The sequence below is a fragment of the Paramisgurnus dabryanus genome, chromosome 17, assembly GCF_030506205.2.
Source record: "Paramisgurnus dabryanus chromosome 17, PD_genome_1.1, whole genome shotgun sequence".
Taxonomy (NCBI): domain Eukaryota; kingdom Metazoa; phylum Chordata; class Actinopteri; order Cypriniformes; family Cobitidae; genus Paramisgurnus; species Paramisgurnus dabryanus.
The window spans coordinates 4,048,739-4,069,660 of NC_133353.1; the positions used below are offsets into that span (position 1 = coordinate 4,048,739).

A 20,922-nucleotide genomic window follows, 5' to 3' on the forward strand; every position below is an offset into this window, starting at 1 on the left:
TGTATATAAAGGCTAGATGGCTCGTCCGCGCTGATGGCCAATTGAGTGGAACGTCCGCATTTTGGCGGCCATCTTAGGACAGGGCGCTCGCTCACTCGTAGCATTGAGTTTTAATGATGCAGGTACTTTTAAATGACCATAACTTGCTTAATTTTTTACCGATTTTCAAACGGATTGGTTTGTTATAAACGTCAAAGATGTACCTATGACACTGAATACGTATACTAAAAATAAATAAAAAATTCATGAAACATGTTAAAGCATCCATAATTATAGCCACGTTAATAACGTTTGTAAAAAACCAAACCGTTTGTAAATCCGTCAAGAATTCAGCAAGTTACGAGCATTTTAGTTGGCGTATGTCACTCACCTTCCGTCCACAGCAGCAGGGAGCAGCACTATGGCAGCACTGACCTAAGATGGCCGCCCAGTGACGACACAGCTGACTCCGCCTTGAGCCATCTAGCCTTTATATACATATCTATGCCTGTTGGTACATATTTGTGGCGCTGCAAAGTGTGCAGAGGTACGTATTTCCCATGAGACCAGGTTGCAACCGATATTCATGTAAGACAGGAAATTAACAATATTATGCCAGTTTCATCTGATGGTAGTCCTTCATGTTGTAGTATAACCATGTTCCACTAGATGGCAGAGTTGTAAAACTTGCTTCACATATTCAAATGGTGAAATATGGACACATCTCAAAGCCACCTTGTTTGCTGCAAAACTGAAACATCTTATCTGTCAGTATTATTTGATAGATCTCTCATTATCATAATCAATTTAACTGTTGTAGCTACCCATTGTTAATAAACAAAAGCAATAGAGACTTATTTGTTTTGTGTTTCACAGATGGGTGTTGGAAGACAAAAAATGTGGGTGGGTCAATAGGGGTTCAGTCTATGATGTTTCCCCTGTTCCCTCATCATGGGATTAACAAAAAAATGTTCGCCATTCCAATATTTATTTGAAGTGTTTGTGAAATAAAATGAAGGCCAATTTAAAATATAGCTCAGTGTTGCAGGGTGGCGCGTTAGCCTATAAAATGTTTCACACCAGTTGACACATCCTTAAAATACCATAAAGATTCACATGAAGAAATAAATTAAAATGTATCTGTGCTTTGTATGTTGATTTCAATTCAATAAAAATCCACAGTTAAGTCATTAAATGCACTAAAAATGATGACATTAGTGCTTGAAGTACAGTAGATGTCTTATATGGGTCAATGACAATACAAGCTTAAAAAACGTGCTTTAGATTTAAAAATATATATATAATGCATATTTTTGAGTCAGGAATATGTTTTAAAAGATGCATTAATTAAATTTAAATGCATTTTTAAAATAATTTAACCACCATTAAACAATGGCTATGCTTTACTGTCACTTTGTACAGACAGCAGCCTTTTTACAAGTTTGATATACCAAAACATAAATTTATATTTATTATTGAAAAATACTGAAAATGTATGTAAACTATATAGGTTTTATGGAATAAATGAAAACACATTTTATAAATGTATCAAGAATTCAAAGTAGCCCAAAATAATGCCCCTGGACATGTCATTAACCCATATATATATATATATATATATATATATACATATATATATATATATATATATATATATATATATACATATATATATATATATACATATATATATATATATACATATATATATATATATATATATATATATATATATATATATATATATATATATATATATATATATATATACATATATATATATATATATATGTATATATATATATATATATATATATATATATATATATATATATATATATACCTTTACCTGTTTGCGCCCTATGAACCAAATAGATTTCTGATGTGTTCTTTTTTTAAGATAACTGAAAATTCTGCATTTGCAGCTCAAGAGTCAGAGACGCATATGTCATGTAATTCACAGAGAATTCGGATTTAATCCCAAAATGGGACTGGTTTATAGGTAAAGAGAGAGGTCTGTTTTTAGCAGCTTATAGAGAGCGAAGGTTCTTACCACAGATTTCCATGAGCTCCTGCTCGAGTAACGATATGCAGACCTGGACTGCTTAAATATTTACACACCTCTAATGCTCTCTGCCCGGTCTCTCGTGCCGTCCTCGCTTTACATTAAACAGACTTTCCTTCCAACCATGACGGCTACAGTCAGGTACACTAACTTTAAACTGAAGTGAAAGGCTTTGGCTTCTGAAGAGGCCTTTACAGACTGCCAGCAGAACAAGGCATGTTTAAAGCCATGCCTCAGTACATTTTCATACTAAAGATTCGTTGCCAAAATAGCTGAAAGCAAGATAGCGACTAGTAAAGACAGAAACAGGAACCAAATTAGACAGACACCAACGTAGACATGCGTGTTATGTCCTTATCCATAAATATCATAAAAAAATCTGTGCAAGTAAAAATAGAAAAAAGACACAAACAATCTTTGACCTTACTCACTCAATAATATATTTGTTCTTTATGTTGGATGATTTTATGCAAAAAACAGATAAAAAGCTACAGTGTAGCTGGGTTGCCATAGGCAGGGTCACATATGAGAGACATTAAAAACAAGCATTCTACTTATGCATATTTGTGGTCACTTATGGGAGATACATTTCAGTATTTAATTTTGAGGACATTTTATTTTTTGTCAGGAATGAGTTAAGAACTCCAGTCCTGACATTAACTCCTGAAAATAAATGAGAGTGTGCAGGCAATATTTGTGCTAATGTGGTTTTGGGAATTAGATTCTGGGTTATTGTAGCCCCATGGCACAATCTGCATCCCCAGCTGTTGCCATGCCTGTAATTCCACCAGACAGCCCACCATGTACAATCATTCCCATAATCCTCCGTAAGTCTGTCTGTGGCCTGCATTCACTTTAATAAATCCTATGGATGTCAGCCCCATATTACTTTTAGGTTGAATGGCACACCCTGCACCTCATGAAATATATTGGAACATTAATGTGTTGTTATTTTATATCTCATGATAAAACCTTGCATTCCGGTGACCATGCTACAGTCCATATTTTTCAATGTGAGAAACCAAAAAATTATTCAATAGAGTTCATTGGTATTATTCAGTACTTATGTATTTACACTGATAGACTTTTTTGTTGTTTTACTGTACCTAATTTGACCCCCCCCAGACCTGACATTACAACACCAACTGGTCCCAAGGTCACTTGACTGTACTACTGTAGGACGTCAATATCTTTAATGTTTACACAGGTGTCCTAGCGGACTAACAATAACATTAACAGGCCAAACTAACATTTGACAAGTGTTTAAATGGTTTATAATACTATAGTTTAATACATCTCTATACTAGAGTTGGGTTCGAAAATCTTGTTTTTTGATGCATTCCAATTAATTTCTTTCAAACTGCAGTTGGTTTGTTTTAATTTAAGCCTTCATAACTAAAAATATACAGCTAAGTAGCACAATAATCACAATAAAAACATGATAACATAATAATAAACATGTTTTGACAAAATTTTAAAAACGTAAATCTTGTTTTGGAAACAAACCCTTCATATATATATTTATTTTCTCATTAAACCTAACAATGTCCTTTTTAAATTGTTTATCTTTACAATAATACAATTTGGGTTATAATGTGTTATACAATGCAACAACAGGAGATTCCATTGCTTTTTGCAACATTGTTTTCCAGGACTAGTAAAAAGATTTTATATATTTTGTCATTTTGATGAAAAAAGTGTCTAAAATTAGAACAATTTTTTTTTTACATTTCCTGTCAACCCTTAATTTACAGAGGTGCACTTTAAAATTATGAATCACATTTATCCCGCAAAATAATTTTTGGAGAGTAAGATTTAATGTTGGGGAAGATTACTTGTAAGACTGAACTTATCATGGAAAAGTGTCAAGTTTGGCTTGTTAAATGAGGATAAAAAGATATCTTATTTTGTAAATAATTTGATGATGCTGTTAAAATTTTACAAAATTTTTCCCCCATGTTTTGTGGTGTTTAAAGAATTTGTTATATATTTGGAGACGTTAAAAGGGAGGAAAAGTCCCAAAGCAAGATATTTATGAACCTTATTAGAGGATTTTGATTTGTTGTATATTTATTATTTTTTTACTTGCTATGTACAAAATATGTATGTAATTTGAATGTTATCTCTAATTCATTTGTAATTCTTCTTGTTATGAATACTTTTTGGTATTTCTTGTTCAAAGCATAAAAAAAGAAAAAGATTCCATTGCATTTTTTCTCAGTTTTCGTCTCATCAGCACTACATTCCCCAGATATCCCTGCGCTTTCATACTTCGCGCATGCGCACTCTGTCAAGTCTACAGCCTAAAGAGATGACATCACCCAGTCCTGTCTGCTCGCGCTGTATTGTTTTAAAGGGGAATGAGACCGCACACGAGCACAGAGTAGTGATGGCGAAGTGAAGCTTTCTTGAAGCAGTGAAGCTTTCAACCCAATTGTATCGGAAAAAGGTTCATTACTCGAAGCTTTTCAAATCAGAGCTCAATGAGGACCTCTGCTGGTGAAAGTGCTGTTTCACAACATGTTCCACAACTAAACAACGTATTAATTATAAAAGCAAAACTTAATGGATTGACAAATTAAGGATAGATTCATAAATAAATGTAACAACATATTAAATACATGACCAAAGCGTGTTCCATTTCATGCGAATGGTACTCCAAACAAAAATAACAAATTAAGGATAGACTGACTCAAAAGTATAAAGTGTGAACCAATAAAAAATATATCATGGTATTAAGTGGAGCAGAAAAGACTTTTCACTACTATATATATATATATATATATATATATAATATCTCATAAACTCACTACAGTAATCGATTCCGTGTAATGCAATACTCCAATACAACCCATGAGGGCGCGCCGCACATCGCACAATTCTAAACCTTTAAATCAGATAACGAAGCAGTCACGTGGGTGTGTGTGAAACGAAGCTTCGGACGTCATTGGTCACGTGATTTTGCCAGAACGAATCAAGCTTCGATACAAAGCTTCAATGAAAATCGGTTCGTTTTTTTGACACAGGCTTCGGAGCTTCGGTGTCACTGGTAACATCACTAGCACAGAGGGTCTGCGGGGAAGATGGGACTGTTTACAAGGTAAGTTTTCAATCTTATCGCGTACTGACAGCCCGAAGTCACTTAGAGAAAAACGAATAGACGCAAATTCAACCGCGTTGATAGTTTATTTTTTAAAGCGGTTTGGCTTGGGTGGGTCATTTGAGATACATTCAAAATCCGTACCTCAGGTTTTCTTCTTATTTATAAGACACGTTTGTTTGTCGTTTAATCACATATAACGTTTTGAAACATATTTGTATTGGAATATATTCGTAGTGAAACACATTTTGTTGTTTTGGTGAAGTTACATGTACTTTATTTACTGTTTCTACATAGTTTGTTTTACATCTCGTGACAGTTTAATACAATGTTGTCATTCTAAACTATTTCACATGAAATCATATCCATTTGCTTTTAGTTTTGACAGTATCTGACGCTGCTTTGCCTGAAACTTTTTGTCAGACCTCTGGAAGGACAAAAAGTTATTTATTAACATGTAAAGAGGGTCTGTTTTTTTCATGCAGACCCATGCAGTTTTTTCATGCAACACCGCTAGAAATGTTGGTCGATGTGGAAAAAGTGCTTGATTTTGCTGTGAGGTGTTTGGTAATGAAAGGTGATGCACTGAGTAGGCCACAGATAAAATTATGTAAATTATGTAAAAGGTGTTGCTCATTGTGCACAGCATAAATATGCAAATTAAGTGCACTACAGTTTAGTCATCATTGATAACCAAGAAAATGAAAGCAGTTTGATAGAATTTGAATACTTGTGTTTGCTTATATATGTTGTATTTTTCTTATTAAAATTGACACTGATGCTTTGGATGTTGGTGTGATGGTACTCTTTAAAAATAAAACCTTATAAAATATTGATTTTACATTTATTCATTTAGCAAATGCTTTTATCTAAAGTGACTTACAAGGAAGCATTTATTCAACATTTCGCCTCAAGGGCCAGACAATCATTGGAGTTTTGTAGCTTTTGTTTTAGTTTATGTCTGCAGCCTTTCATGCTATCTGGTTTGCTTATACAAGATCACAGGATTAACATATAACATACAGATTAAAAATGTTCCCTCTCCCACAAACAATGGCTATGTTTACATGCACCAAATTTTGTCAATCCGATTGAATTTAATCTGATTGAAGGTTACGACAATACAGTTTACATGCACCCTAAACATGGCAATCTGATTGAAATGTTCGTTTACATGTACATTACGTCTATAATCCGAACTGAACGTCTGCGCAAGTGCACAGTCAGGGTTGCCAGCTTTGCGTATCAAAACCATCCCCATGGACATTCAAAACTAGCCCAAAAGGGTGATTCTCACGAAATCCAGATTTAGAAGGGGTCCAGCATCAGAATTTTTAAAAAGTCCTTGAAGCCAATTTTTTTGCACATATAAGATTAATGTCTGAACTTACTATAACCATTATTTTTAGAGGATTTAAAAAATTTTTTTCCTATAGAATTATTTACAATTTTTAGATGATCATTATCACAAATTATCATTACCGCAACATGATATTACATTAAATATATGCATTTACAAACTCATGTTTCGGTAACGAGAACTAAAAAGTTGTCTAGGTACTATGAAAACCAAAATGTTAACTTTTATCTGGATAGAAAAAATAAGAACGGCTTACATGGTAGCCATCTTGAGTGTTACAGTCAATTATGTCCCTTCCAGCAATTTTTTTGAAAATGTTAGTTCTTTGAGGGCTTAAACAGTGATTGAAAAGTGTTGCGGAGGATGAGAAAATTGGTTTTGGACACATTTATATTCCTTATTATTGTCTCTACATTTACGAATGATCACCAAATACCACATGTTTCTTTACTGTAAATGTTTATAGTATAACATGCACTGAAGCTTTTTATTATTATTATTTTTTATTATAAATATTTCTATGTCAAAGAACCCAATTCCAGTCATGGACATGTTGCGGTAATGAAAATGTTCCTCTTAAATGTGTAAAAAAACAACAAAATTGGTTTGTATGATGTCATTTGAAATCATGTGCAAAATAGTACGTGAAGAGATGTTCGTAACTGTATGCTTCATATTTTGATAGCATATACTTTTTTATCAAAATGTTTCATGACACCTCATAAGTCTAATTTCGGGAGAATCACCCAAGAAGCATCCCAATAAATATTCACAGCTCAAATACCAATAACTAATGAACGAAATCCTTTTATCTTCAACCCGCAGATAAAAACAACCCGCGGAAACAGTTTAAACAGTAGCCCAAATCTAAAAAATAAAAAAATTGAGGACTTTTCAACGCCGCACAGCATCTCAGCCATCAATACGATTATAAAAGGATGATTGGGTTGCATGTCAACATAGCTATTGTGACTCTTGCACTTAGAGGCATATCCAAATTGTTGTCCATTGAAATGGCATGGATCATCAACAGGGGACTTAGGGACCCTTGGGGGTCCACAGTGGTATCACTGGGGGTCCTCCAAATAATGTTTAAATCCAAAATAATTTTTGGATGGGACAATAAAGTTAATACATTAATAACAAAATGAATGAAGAGCATAACTCTCTCATGATTAAATCTATTCAGTTAAATTAAAATGTTATGTAGTACACCAAATACTATTTCTTACATATGTTTCTATCATAAAAAAGTACAGTATGTGTTATAAATACAGCCTTAATTTGATACATGTACACGGGGTCCCAGTTCCTCTTCTCTATCCATTAAGGGGTCATTGGCCTGAAAAAGCTCTATAGAAAGGGAATACCTCTTTTACATCACTTACATACCAATAGCAAATTATAGATGATGGCTTTCCTGTAACTAAAGCTTATTGGATATTTAGAAGAGGGACAAGCCCTTCAGATAGGGTATGTCCATCCCAAACGTCCTGTTTTAAGAGGAAATGAGTCAAGACAGGAAAAGAAACCTCATGGGATCTTGAACATTATATGCCATGGCTTTATAAGAGACATTTGAAGATATATGAGATTCTGTTCTTGGATTCTTGCAGTGCCTCATTGTTGATGTTTTTGGATTATGAAAGGGTCTGGATGAAATGATATATTATCACCCGGAGGTCTATGACATGATATTATTTTCTCTTTCATTATAATTTATGCACTGAGTAGAACTGTTATAATTATTGCATCTGTTGGTAATGTCTGCACGCAATGCACTAGCGTTTTAAATGATCACAGTAATGAGTAGTTATAGCCTTTTTACATGATAAAGCTCACAAGCACAGGCTTGTAGTGACATCGTAACTATTAATGCAGGAGTCTGTCTGATCCGACTAAAATTGCTGCTCGCTCATGGATGTAATGCAGGTTTGTTCACATTGAAAATTATTGCCGCATTCCATCATATCTGCGGCTGCTTGCTGTTCTCATCCATGGCAGCTCGGCTTTATTTATTTGTTGCACCGCCGAGAGCGTTCACTGTTCAACGTGTTTTAGTCACACCTCCAGTACTTAACATGCTGGGCAAAAAGCCAAATCCTGCCAGCATAACCCAGAATTCCTGCCTGTGTTTCTTGTGTCTATGTTCTTCTGAGGCTTCCCTACCAAATAATGTCCCTTATGCCTTAGTTTGTGTGCGAACCCGAAAGAGGGTTCATACCAGTTTCCGTGAAGGGTGTGGGTTTGTGCATAGCCTTGCACAGCAACAAGAGTTTATGTTTTGGCTAATTGGATAGGCCGGTAGAGAAGCAAACATCAGGCATGTGGGAGACGTCTTTAATTACAGAGGTGGGGTCACATTGAGACATCTATCTCAGTTGGAGAGAACGCCAAAGAAATGCCAAGACGCGATACCGGGACTTCTTTCGGAGTGCAATCGATACCAGACAGAAGCCTCCACCCTCCTCTGGGTTACTTTTGAGTTAATGTGGTTTTATTTCTAACAAGTTATTTTAAGTGTTGTTTATTCATAGTTTCTGGCCCTCTTGTGTGTGTGACGTATGATGAAATCTGTTTGAAACTGGAAAAATGTCTGTTTGCGGTATTTGTAGTGTATTTACATTTGCAGTGCATACAAATTGAAAGCGAGAGAAGAGCTGTAGTCTGTTTGTCAGTTTCTGATCTCATAACATGATTAGAATTTGTAATTGTAAAGTATACAAGTAACACCCAAAACATGTTTATGTACGCAAAAGTGAAAGATCTGTTTATATTTATTTTACAGTAATATGTACTGTACTGTATTATTACAGTAATATGGATTTTTTCCCCTTAGTTTGGTATTTTTTATGTGTAGTTCACCTTCAATTTTGTCATCATTTACTCATCCTTACGTTGGTTGAAACCAATTTGTTCAAAACGTTATTGACAAATGGCCTCAGTCCCTATTTACTTTAAATGCATTAAAAACAGTAATATAACATACTGAAAGTGTTCTGTTGTAAAAACAAATGTAAGGTTTATTGGGTGAAAAAACTTATTTTGGCCTGTTTGAGTAACTTTAGGGTGGTTTATGTGATTCCATTTGCTTTCATTGCAGCTTTTTTCCATACAGTGGAAGTGAATGGTGACTGAGACTTTCAAAAAAGTCACACAGGTTCAGAGGCATAGCTGATGATGTAAGAAGAACATTTCAGGATAAACTATCTTTTGAAATACTGCAAGGAGTGAATTAAAAAAAGGTCTGGCAGCGGTGGCACAAACTGTTGTTCTTTTGTTCGTAGTCTATGGGATGCAGCTGAGAGCTTTGCAGCCTTTATTTCATGCCACAGGATAATGTAGACAGTTTTACCCACCGTTAATGTTTAATGTGACCCCAAAGGGCCTCTAGTAGATGCCAGAAGAAGCATACCTGCTCGGTGGCATACTGTATTGTTCAACCGAAACTAAAAATCTGTCATTTACTTAATGTTGTTTCAAACCAATTCATTCTTCGGTGACCACAAAATATTAGGCGTAAAGTTAGTGACGACAGCCTCAGCCCCCATTCATTTTCACTGTATAGAATCAACAGTACGTAAAGCATTCTTTTGTGAATAATGCTAGTGGCTGAACTAATACTCTTATTTAGGCTTGTTTGCCATGCTTAAATTACTCTTCTTGACTAGTTTAGTTGATTATTACAAATCTGTAAAGATTACATCTAGGTGGACTTAACTCAAACCTCCCCCCCAAAAAAACCCAAAAGCCCTTGGCGCTTTCTAGGAATATAGATTTTTTTCATGTTTAATTTTTTATTTTATATATAATTTAAATATTTATATGCCACATTACTGTTTTATTAGAGTAATTGTTTACTAGTCCAGTAATGAGTCCCTGAAGAATATGAGACTATAAATATAATAGTGAGAATTGGTAAATGACTAAATGTAAACTGTCCAGATGCATTACAGTAATGACAATTGTTGAGAATATAAAAACCCATAATGCAAAAAGAAATACATAAACAAACAATAAAAAGTATCTGAAGAGTGCATTGGCACCAAATGTATACATATTTGTACTTATATAGTACACATCAGGACCATTTTAAAGGGTATCATCCCAGTGACAGCTTTTGTAACATTTATTTTGGGAGCAAATGAACCAAACTTGTCTGATGATAATGATTCAACCTTTAAATTAGCAGTTTGTTTTTCTTTGTCTTTGATCTGGTAAAAGGGCTGCAAGATATATCGAAGTTGCGTGTTTTGCAGTATTTGGGAAATGTGCATATCGCAATACAAATAGCGCAATGGTTCGCAATAACTAAATTTTTTTAATACTTCAAAAATGTACATTAATCAGTAAAGAATCATGTCGTTTTTCAGTTTTAAAGTGTTGTTATTATTAATATTATGTAAATAGATGTAACAAACGTAAAACATTGCACCGCATACCGCACAATGTAGCGGAATAACAAACGTCGCAATTTCCCCACCAATATCGTGCAGCCCTATCTGATAATATCATGCTTTTAGTACTAGTGTTGGCCTCTTTATTAAGTGATGTGTGACCCATTACTTGTATTGTACAAGTCTGTAGAAGCGGTCAGTGTGAATGTAAGCCTCAGGGTTTGTGTGCATCAAATAAATGAGGAGGACTGGGAGGCCAATCCCAACACTGCCCAGTGTAGTGGAACAAAAGCCCAGTGTAGCAGTTTAAATTTGTCAGTTTCTCCTGGATAAAGCTCAGACAACTCTCTGATCTCATGTTTTTCATATAACAGTCTTTGCTTGGCACTCCAGTTCCCTATCAAGCATTGCAAAAGAAAGAACAAGCAAAGTTAAAATCGATGTCTGTTAATCTGAAGGTTTCTGTGATGATGTTGCCTCAACCCAAGGTGTCCTGTTGCAACACACTGCTAAAGAAAGAGCCAGAGTGACATTCCTTAATGAAGATAACCTAAATGTCTGCCTTTTGAAGTGTTTTTCTTTCTTGATGTTCTGTTTGACTTGTATTCATAAAGGTTCCTTGCTGTGCTAAGCAGGTAAGCCTAAGTAGACTTTGATCTTGCCACTTGGTGGAAAGGTGCCAGTTTAGATATCCTATAATGGCTTTGGCTATCTGTTCCAAAGCACTTTCGTTTCAAAACCTTTGTGCGGCTTTTGCTTAGTCTAAATTTGGGATCATTTCCCTGTTTGTTGCCATGAATTGTTTAGAAGCTTTGAAAATAAACAAAAGATTATATGACTTCTTAAGAAATGTAATATCTCTTACTATTCTGTAAAATAATCTGTGATGCAACCTGGAGTTAAGTGCCTTGCTCAAAGCTAAAGTGATGGTAATCTAGGTCAACCTAGGGATTTGAACCTATAACATTTTAATACTCTTGGACACACCACATTTTAGGGGTGTAACAGTACACAAAATTCACTGTTTGGTATGTACCTCGGTTTTAAAGTCTTGGTTCGGTTTGGTTTGGGTACATTTAGGCGGAAGAAATCCAAAACGTAAAATTACTTGGCATTTATTATTAAAATGGTAAACATCAACATTTTGCATATAGAAAAAAAGTCTACATATTTAAAAAAAATTTTAACTCTTACCCCGCCATTGACGATATATCTCGTCAATCTGCAATACCGCTATTATCCACCAGGTTCCGCAACTTATAAAAACCGGAAGTATTGCCCTAGGGCAAACAGCTGTATGTCCGTGTATGTTTTAAAGATCGCTCTGCATCTGCACGTTTTCATCCTCGGCCCTTAATATGTTCGCGTGGGATTTCGGATTTGAATTATGTTGCACACAAAAATCAAGCCTACTGTTAACTACGGTTAAAGATTGCATTTGGTAAGCTTACACGTGGACCGAACCGAACATCATGTACCGAAACGGTTGGGTACAAATAGATATACCGTTACACACCTACCACCTTTACGTCCACAGACTTTTTTGGTCCTACTTGGCATCTGGCTTTTGTATTCTATTCAGTTCTTTTTCAGTAACGCAAATTAGTAAACTTTCACAGAGGCAGATTTTCATCAAGGCCGAAGGTTAAGCATGGTGCATTGTGGTCTAAACCCAAATCATATCTTCCAGAAGCCAATTTTTCTGAAGTGCTTTCACATGGTTTAGGTTTTAATCAAAGTTAAGTGATGGATTCAGCAGATGGAGATGGTGGGTGTTGATGGCCATTGTCCTTGAATCTACATCAGAGGCTTACGAATAACCTTGAACTCTTTTAGGCCAGGAAGAAAGACAGACAATGAATACGCTCGGGTAACAAAGATGTCAGGGAATACTGTGTACGAGAGTAGCTAGCTTAGCAGAAGGGAATGTCTGCGAGTTGCCAATACTAACTAAAAATTTCAGTGGGCCATGAAACGTGTGCAAATTTGGCTTTAGCTTAAGTGGAAATGCACGGCCCCTACTAGACAGCAAAGACTGAAAATGCAATCAAGTCTGAAGGTCTCTAATTGGCTCTGCCTTGGTGCCAGCACATGTGGTGGGTGTTTAGTAGTAGCCAGTGGCAGTGCAATTCTCGGGGGGAATTTTATTACCCTTTCAGTTACCAGGGTGAACAAGTATGCTGCTTCGGTTTGGCAACTGCTAGAGGCCCTTTGGGGTGCACATTAGACACTAATGGTGGGGAAAACTGACTACATTATCCTGCGGCGTGGAAGAAAGGCCACAGCGCTCTCAGCTGCGTCCCATAGACTACGGACAAAAGAACAACAGTTTGTGCCACTGTTGCCAGATATTTCCTTAATTCGCTTCTTGTAGTATTTTAATGGATAGTTCATCCTGAAATGTAGTTCTGTTTATTATTTGCTCGCCCGTGTGACTGTCTGAAAGCTTTAGTCTGCATTCACTTTCACTGTATGGAAAAAAGCTGCAATGAAAGGTGACGATTGTCTGCAAGCTCACAACAATCTGCCCTTTGTTTTCTGCGGAAGAAAAATAAAGTCATTTGGGTTTGTAACAACATGTGGGTGAGTAAATGATAACATTTTTAGATGTTTTGCCAGACCTTTTTTTTATGTTCTATTTATTCACTTCTAGCAGTATTTGATGAGCCGGATAATAACTGCGGTAGACGTCTGGCTTAATTATTTCCGAATGCTAGCTGCCATAAATTGTCCGACATAATCGCAGTACCAAAAACGGCTAAATGCGGTTGACAACGCTGGCTTTTCTGGTCATCCTATGTATGCAGCCGTATGTTTAAGTGCAAATAAATCACAGTCGTTTCGAAAGGGTGAGGTTTGGAGTTCTCACACCTTGGGTTCATCCGCCTGCGTGCGACACGCCTAAGATGAGGAAATCTTTCCTACGTGAAGCCAAAACACAGACAATGTTGTCTACTGTATAAAATAGTTGACCTAGCCTTTGACCATCATCTAATAGAGGAGAAAAAGAGCGTAATGTATTCCTTTTGAACTGCAGTGCATTAAATTTGGATTTTACCAAATAAAGGGTACACTGTGTCAGAGTTGGACGGGCTGCTTTGTAGGGCGTCCATATAAATCTCCTGTTCTTTTCGAGCGCTTACAGTGGTCTCTGGCATTTCTATTAGAATTTTAAATGGTCTGTTTGGACAGGGACTTTCTGCCTTCTGCTTTGAGGAAACAGGATATCCCTTCCTTTATGGCCACATAAGAGGTTTTTGCTGAGTAATGAGTGGGTGTGTTGATACGACTCTTGTGTAAATGAGATGAGTGATTTTTGCTCGCCTTTCCAAGCGCAACCTTCAAACCGTAGGGTAACTTTCCATCGGCTATGGGATTTATTCAAGCCAGGCCTTTATTCATTCGGTCGTAAGCGGATTTCGGCCAAAGGGAAAGTTGTTATTTCTTCACTTTGTTCCAGTGTGTGGAAAAGAGCACGGGGACTCTCTTGACATAACCTGGGTAAAGGTCAGTGGTGGGTGATGAAATAGCCCTTCCCAGATAATCTGCAGTCATGTTCGAAACAATAAGCCTGTGGGTCAATGTAGTGTATGTCCTGTCATCGGGCACACCCACTTTCCAAACCTGTAATTTCTTCTTGACAGTCCAAGGGTGTGTGAGATCGCATGGATGATACAGTGACGAGCAACAAACCACACTTTACGCCTTCACTGTTTCTCATTTCTTCATCTTATCGAATGCCTTGCATGCTGAGGAGATTCCAGTGTCACGCTGTTGGTGTTTAGATGTGTTGTGGTGTGTAATTAAAGACAATGTTATGGTGGCAGGAGGAGACGAAAGTCTAATTTATTACTTAACAGTAATCAGTTGTTTTTAAAGGATTCAGATGTGACTGATAAAGTGAAACAAAACAAGATTAATACATGTAGTTTTCACGCACACAGTGTTTTGATTGGAATACAATGTCGCATGCGGTGTAGTCGCACAGGTTCAAAGTTCAATTTTATGATGCATCCGCAGATGGACTCCAATATTAACAAGATGCTTCCCTGGTTTTGATATGAATGGGGGAGATCGCAACAGTCAGAATGGCCACTCAGTGAATAAAATCTGAATCCTCTGGGAGATGGACTTTGAACATGCGCAGAATCAACAGATATTGTTTTTCTCGTTCTTAAAGGATTAGTCAATTTTCTTAAAAAAAATGCAGATAATTTACTCACCACCATGTCATCCAAAATGTTGATGTTTTTCTTTGTTCAGTCGAGAAGAAATTATGTTTTTTGAGGAAAACATTCCAGGATTTTTCTCATTTTAATGGACTTTAATGGACCCCAACACTTAACAGTTTTAATGCAGTTTAAAATAGCAGTTTCAAAGGATTCTAAACGATCCCAAACGAGGCATAAGGGTCTAGGGAAACGATTGTCATTTTTGGCAAGAAAAAAATACACTTTTAAACCACAACGTCTCTTCTTCCTCCGGTCATGTGATGCACCAGCGCGACCTCACGTAATGCCCGTCAAGGAGGTCACGGATGACATATGGGAAACTACGACCCAGTGTTTACAAGTGTGGAGAAAGAGGACCGTTCCGATGTTGTTATATGTCGAATGATACTAATTAATATCTTTGTGTCAGTTTATTGCTTAAAATGGTCCGCAAATGTGCATTTCATATATGTAACACATGACCTTTCAACGTCATTACGCAGGTACGTGAGGTCGTGCTGGCTGTCACACAGCCGGAGGAAGAAGAGAAGTTGTGGTTTAAAAGTGCATATTTTTTATTTTTCATGCCAAAATGACAATCATTTTACTAGATAAGACCCTTATGCCTCGTTTGGGATCGTTTAGAGTCCTTTGAAACTGCTTTTTTAAACTGCATTAAAACTTGGGGTCCATTAAAGTCAATTAAAATGAGAAAAATCCTGGAATGTTTTCGTCAAAAAACATAATTTCTTCTCGACTGAACAAAGAAAGACATCAACATTTTGGATGACATGGTGGTGAGTAAATTATCTGGATTTTTTTTAGAAGATGGACTAATCCTTTAAGACCTGGAGGCGTTGCAAATATGGCAGCGGAGTGACGTGGCTTCTTAAAAGGACTTTGACCCCACCCAGCCCCTTTGCGACTCTCCATAGGGAAGTCGAATAACTTTATCGAGTGTTGTCTGTTGTGTACAACGGCTAAAGGTTCTTTAGGGAACCAAAAATGGCTCTTCGCTGGTATTAATCTGAAGAACCACATTAAGAAAGAACCTTTATTTTTAAGAGTGTCCGACTAAGCAGTTATTACTTCCTCTCTGGGGGTGGTGTGGTGTAGCGGTTAAAACCCAAGGGGGCTAACCGGAAGTTTGCTGGTTTCAGTCCCATAATGGAATTCTTGAGCACAGCATTCTTATGTCCAGGCTGCTTTGGATAAACACTTGCTAAATGATTTAAAATGATTTTCGAGGGGTTGGCAAAATTCGTATATCAATTTGTTGATGATACAAAAGTAATCAACATTGGAAATATTTCTATGATTTTTAAACTGTATATTGCTTTATAGAGAGAGTTCACCCTACTTTCATCTCATATTTTCAATGTCATTCCAAAAGAAGATATTTTGAAGAACATTGGTAGCCAAACAAAATTCGCCCTCATTGATTTCTATTGTGTTACTTTAACTTAACAAATCAAGTTTAACTTGTTTTTAAAAGTTATATAAACTTAAAATGGTAGGATGAATTGACTTGCAAACCAAGTTGTTTTGATTTCATGCTGCATTTTTTACAGTACAGGTTTTGAATGACATAAAGGCGAATAAATGTTGACAGATTTTTCATTTATGGGTGATCTCTTTAAGTAGGAATTTAAATCACCAAAACAACTAAATTAGCAACTACCACATTGTGATGAGTTATACAATACATTGGTTGTATAACTTAAGATATCGCTGTTTTTCATGAAAATGTTAACCTAAACAAAATGTTCAGACTGTGACCTCAAATGCTAGCTGTTGTTTTGCTCTCTTAGCAAAGAGAATAGATTTAACCTAAAATCTGCACTTTTGCAAAAGAGCAAAGTTCAGGATCTTTTAACTGTTGTTGACAGACGTTCATCACCATTAGCAGTACGGACACTTCCTGTAGATGAACCTAACCTGACCTCCGTCACCTTAATGTAGCACAGCACAGGAAAAAGCCATATGAATGAACACTGGTTCTTCTACATTAGACAGAGCCTGGAAATTTGATCTCCTGGAAACCAAGTCGTTCATCATTGCTTCCAAATGTTGTTGCTATTCTGGGAAAAATTATGGAATTTCTTGACTGAGACTGACAGCTCAAGGCAGGCCACCAGTCAGTCGTGTGTGTACGTGACTCGTGGAGTCCATCAGCTGATTGGTCGATAGGATTATGTAAGCTGCAAGTGATTGATCTTTCACTGCAGTGATATGGGCTGATGGTAACTAAATGATCAATGTTGAGATATGTGATGTGATTAGATCTGAGTGAGTGTCTCGTAGGGCTCGTAAGTATCTGACACTGTGAATTGGAGACGACATCAAGTGTAAGTTTGCTAATGGTGACATACTTGCAGTTCACATGTGCAGTGCTTGCTGAGAGAGAGTGAGCCAAAAAAAATCATGCTGAGGAGTGTTTGGGTTTTGCTATGTTTGGAAACCAACTAGAAAAGCTTTTATTATTTTGACTTGAGGTACACTATATACAGTCTATATGTCTAAATTTTTTTCACCAGAATAACAAGAGCAGGGATAGTGCTTTTTTACTGCAGACAAACAACAATTATATATATGTCTATATGAAGAGCTCAGATGCAAAACCCTCTAAGCGTGTCTAACATGTTTTCTTGTAATTTACGGTTTTTATTAGGTATGCACCGATAGGATTTTTTTCAGGGCCGATACCAATTTAAACAGACAACTTCTGGACGATACCTATACAGATATTAACCACTTGTATACAATACCATATAGTTGGTCTATCAGCTAGTTTATTTCTGCACCAAATTATTTTTACTGAACATGGATTGGATCTAATTAACATTCAACTGACCAACATAATAAGAGAGGCACAAATTAAGCTAAAACAAATATAATAAGACATGACAACCTTTAAAGGTGGTTTTTGCTATTCAGCATTTATTTTATTAAGAACATTAACAAATTTTTTACATATAATGGATTTCTTTATGCAGTTAATTAATAAACAATCGGTATCGGCCTTTCTCGTGCTATTGCCGATATGCCAATGGTTTCAAATTCATCAAAAATCGGCCGATCAATATCGGCGGCCGATACATTGTTGCATCACTAGTTTTTATCCGACACACAAGATGCGGTGTGTTTTGCGCTTGCCGCTGGATTTGCGGCTGGTCAGACCAAAGTAGGCGGAGTTTAAAAACTTTCAGCGGGATTACTAGAAGTTACTACTGCGCTTTGGTCGACGCAACAACAAACCATCCAAGCCATTCAAATGAATGGGTTTCCTGTGTAAAAGCCCTATGATGGATTCCAACAAACCGGTATTTGTGAATGGCCTGAGGCAAAGAATAAGCAGATCTGAAGCGAAACTATTTGATAGTGATGCACCGATGTATCGGCCGCCGATATTAATCGGCCGATTTTTGATGAATTTGAAACCATTGGCATATCGGCAATAGCACGAGAAAGGCCGATACCGATTGTTTATTAATTAACTGCATAAATAAATCCATTTTATGTAAAAAAAATGAGTTAATGTTGTTAATAAAATAAATGCTGAATAGCAAAAACCACCTTTGAAGGTTGTCATGCTGTCTTATTATATTTGTTTTAGCTTAATTTGTGCCTCTCTTATTATGTTGGTCAGTTGAATGTTAATTAGATCAAATCCATGTTCAGTAAAAATAATTTGAAGCATAAATAAACTAGCTAATAGACCAACTGTATAGTATTGTTTACAAGTGTTTAATATCGGTATCGGCATCGGCCAGAAGTTGTCTGTTTAAATCGGTATCGGTATCGGCCCAAAAAATCCTATCGGTGCATCCCTACTATTGATTAAACATATAATATGTGCCGAGAGCATTCGGTTTATATTAGGGGTGTAACGGTAGAAGTCATGGTTCGGTGCGTGCCTCAGTTCAGTTGTACGGGTTCGATATAACAGATAAAAACATCAAATTATTCCTTGTATAAGTGCTATAATTGGGTCCCCAGTGCTTTTATCAACCTAGAAAATGTGAAAAAGAACAACCCAGTAACTTAATCCATTCAAATAGGTAATTGAAATTGCTCTCCTCTTGTGATGTCAGAAGGGGATCTTATTATAATAATACTGCCCCTTAATGTGCACTTTCCAACCACATCACTGCCATTTAGTACAGAGATCAACTAATTTGCATTTAAAAGGAAACACCCAAAAATGGAAATGCTATAATAAATTATCTATATGGAATTTTGAGCTAAAACTTCACATACGTACTCAGGGGACACCAAATATTTATTTGACATCTGGTTTTAAACTCCCCTACTTACAGTCACTTCTGTCGTAGCAGCAAGCGCTAAGTTTAAACATATGTCGTCCGTTTTGGGAGGTGTGCGTAGACACCTAGGTCGTCCTATCTACCCCTTGTGAATCACCTGTGACTGAATCTGATGCACCCTCCCTGTTTGCCGTGGAGACCGATCACCACATCCAATCCAAGTAATGTGAGAGCGACTCGCGCGAATGCTCCTTGAAGTGCACTTCTTGTCAGTGTGCAACTTTACTTTGACGTAAGGGGCCAAATTGTGCTGCATGCACTCAAATGCGCCTATTCGTCATCAGTCTGCGTGCACCGAACCTTGACCTACGTATCGTGACTGTTTGGGATGAATACACATACCGTTACACTCCTTGTTAAGATATGATGGCATTTTGCATCTGCACTCCTCAAATGCTTTACATGCATATGTATACGTTTATGTTTAAGCATATGTGTAAAATCTCTGTCTGGCTGATTTTTTTTAGCCCAAGGTTTGTAAACTGGCATTTATAGACGGAAGGCACTCCGTATTATGATAATTCCCCATATAGTCTTATATAAACTTCTTGTGTACTTGTTTACCATCCACACTACACCCACAATAACAAAGCAAGCTTTATTTGGAGGCAAGCATGTCTTTGTTTGCAAGGATTAGTTCATTGTTGGCATTATAAACCACAGTAATATGTTTATATAGAGTTCAGGCCGTTCTTAACAAGCTTTGCTATATATTTAGCTCTCTCTACTGGAGAGCTGGGATCTGTGGGTGGAGTCAAACCATTGGTTAGTACAGAAAGGAGGTGTGGCATTGACAGAAGAGGGTGGTCCCACTTTGACTGGGAACATCTGTGTGTGTGTGTGTGTGTGCTCTGAGATTTTGGGCTTACAGACCGATATTATGATGAACTGACTGCTCATACAGTAAATCCTGCGATGGAGAATTGAACATTTTGAGGCTGCGTTCTTTGTTTTTACGTTGATGGGCTATTTCAGGATTTGATGCTGAGAGATGTAAGAGCTGTTGAGGTTCGCATGCCTCCCAAACCGCGACATTCAGGGCTGAAATCAACAGCTCTCGCTGTCTGTTTGGATTTCACACGGGGATGTGTTTTGGATGTGCCTTTTCGAGAGATGAGCTGTCAGTATTTCTTTCATAGACAGGGTAAGCTGTTATGTTTTAGTGTGCGTTTTAATGTAAGGATACTTTAGCTAAGGCACTTTAGCTTCATGCATGTGTTTACCCTAGCTGAACTGCTGTTTTTCATGTGTGTGAATCTTTTAATTTCATGCCTCTAGCTAAGTGAGTCAGGTACAGTCGCAAATTTCTCAACTGAGACCTTAGCCGGGGAACTATTTTGAATGGAATGAAACAGGTGTGCATTTTTGCATTGGGTGTGCCAAGTGACAAAATGTCATGCTTGATCAACTGTACATAAGCAGTCTGTCATCCTTTATTTGTGTATAATGTGACTTTCATTTTTCATTTATGTTTGCTCATTGTGA

At 36.7% G+C, this 20,922-nt stretch overlaps 1 protein-coding gene across 3 annotated transcripts in view; it reads left to right on the top strand.

Annotated features, from left to right (window-relative positions):
* The first annotated feature begins 4,341 nt into the window (after positions 1-4,341).
* The window catches only part of daam1a (dishevelled associated activator of morphogenesis 1a), a 71,840-nt gene continuing 55,259 nt past the window's right edge, over positions 4,342-20,922 (top strand). For 2 of the 3 annotated variants that reach the window (XM_073812257.1, XM_073812258.1), the window contains exons 1-2: positions 4,342-4,419; positions 5,105-5,144. The gene's annotated coding sequence lies outside the window, so the exon portion shown is untranslated. Of the gene's footprint in view, positions 4,420-5,104; positions 5,145-20,264; positions 20,582-20,922 lie in introns of those variants that run through there. The other variant, XM_065244687.2, reaches the window with a different exon arrangement.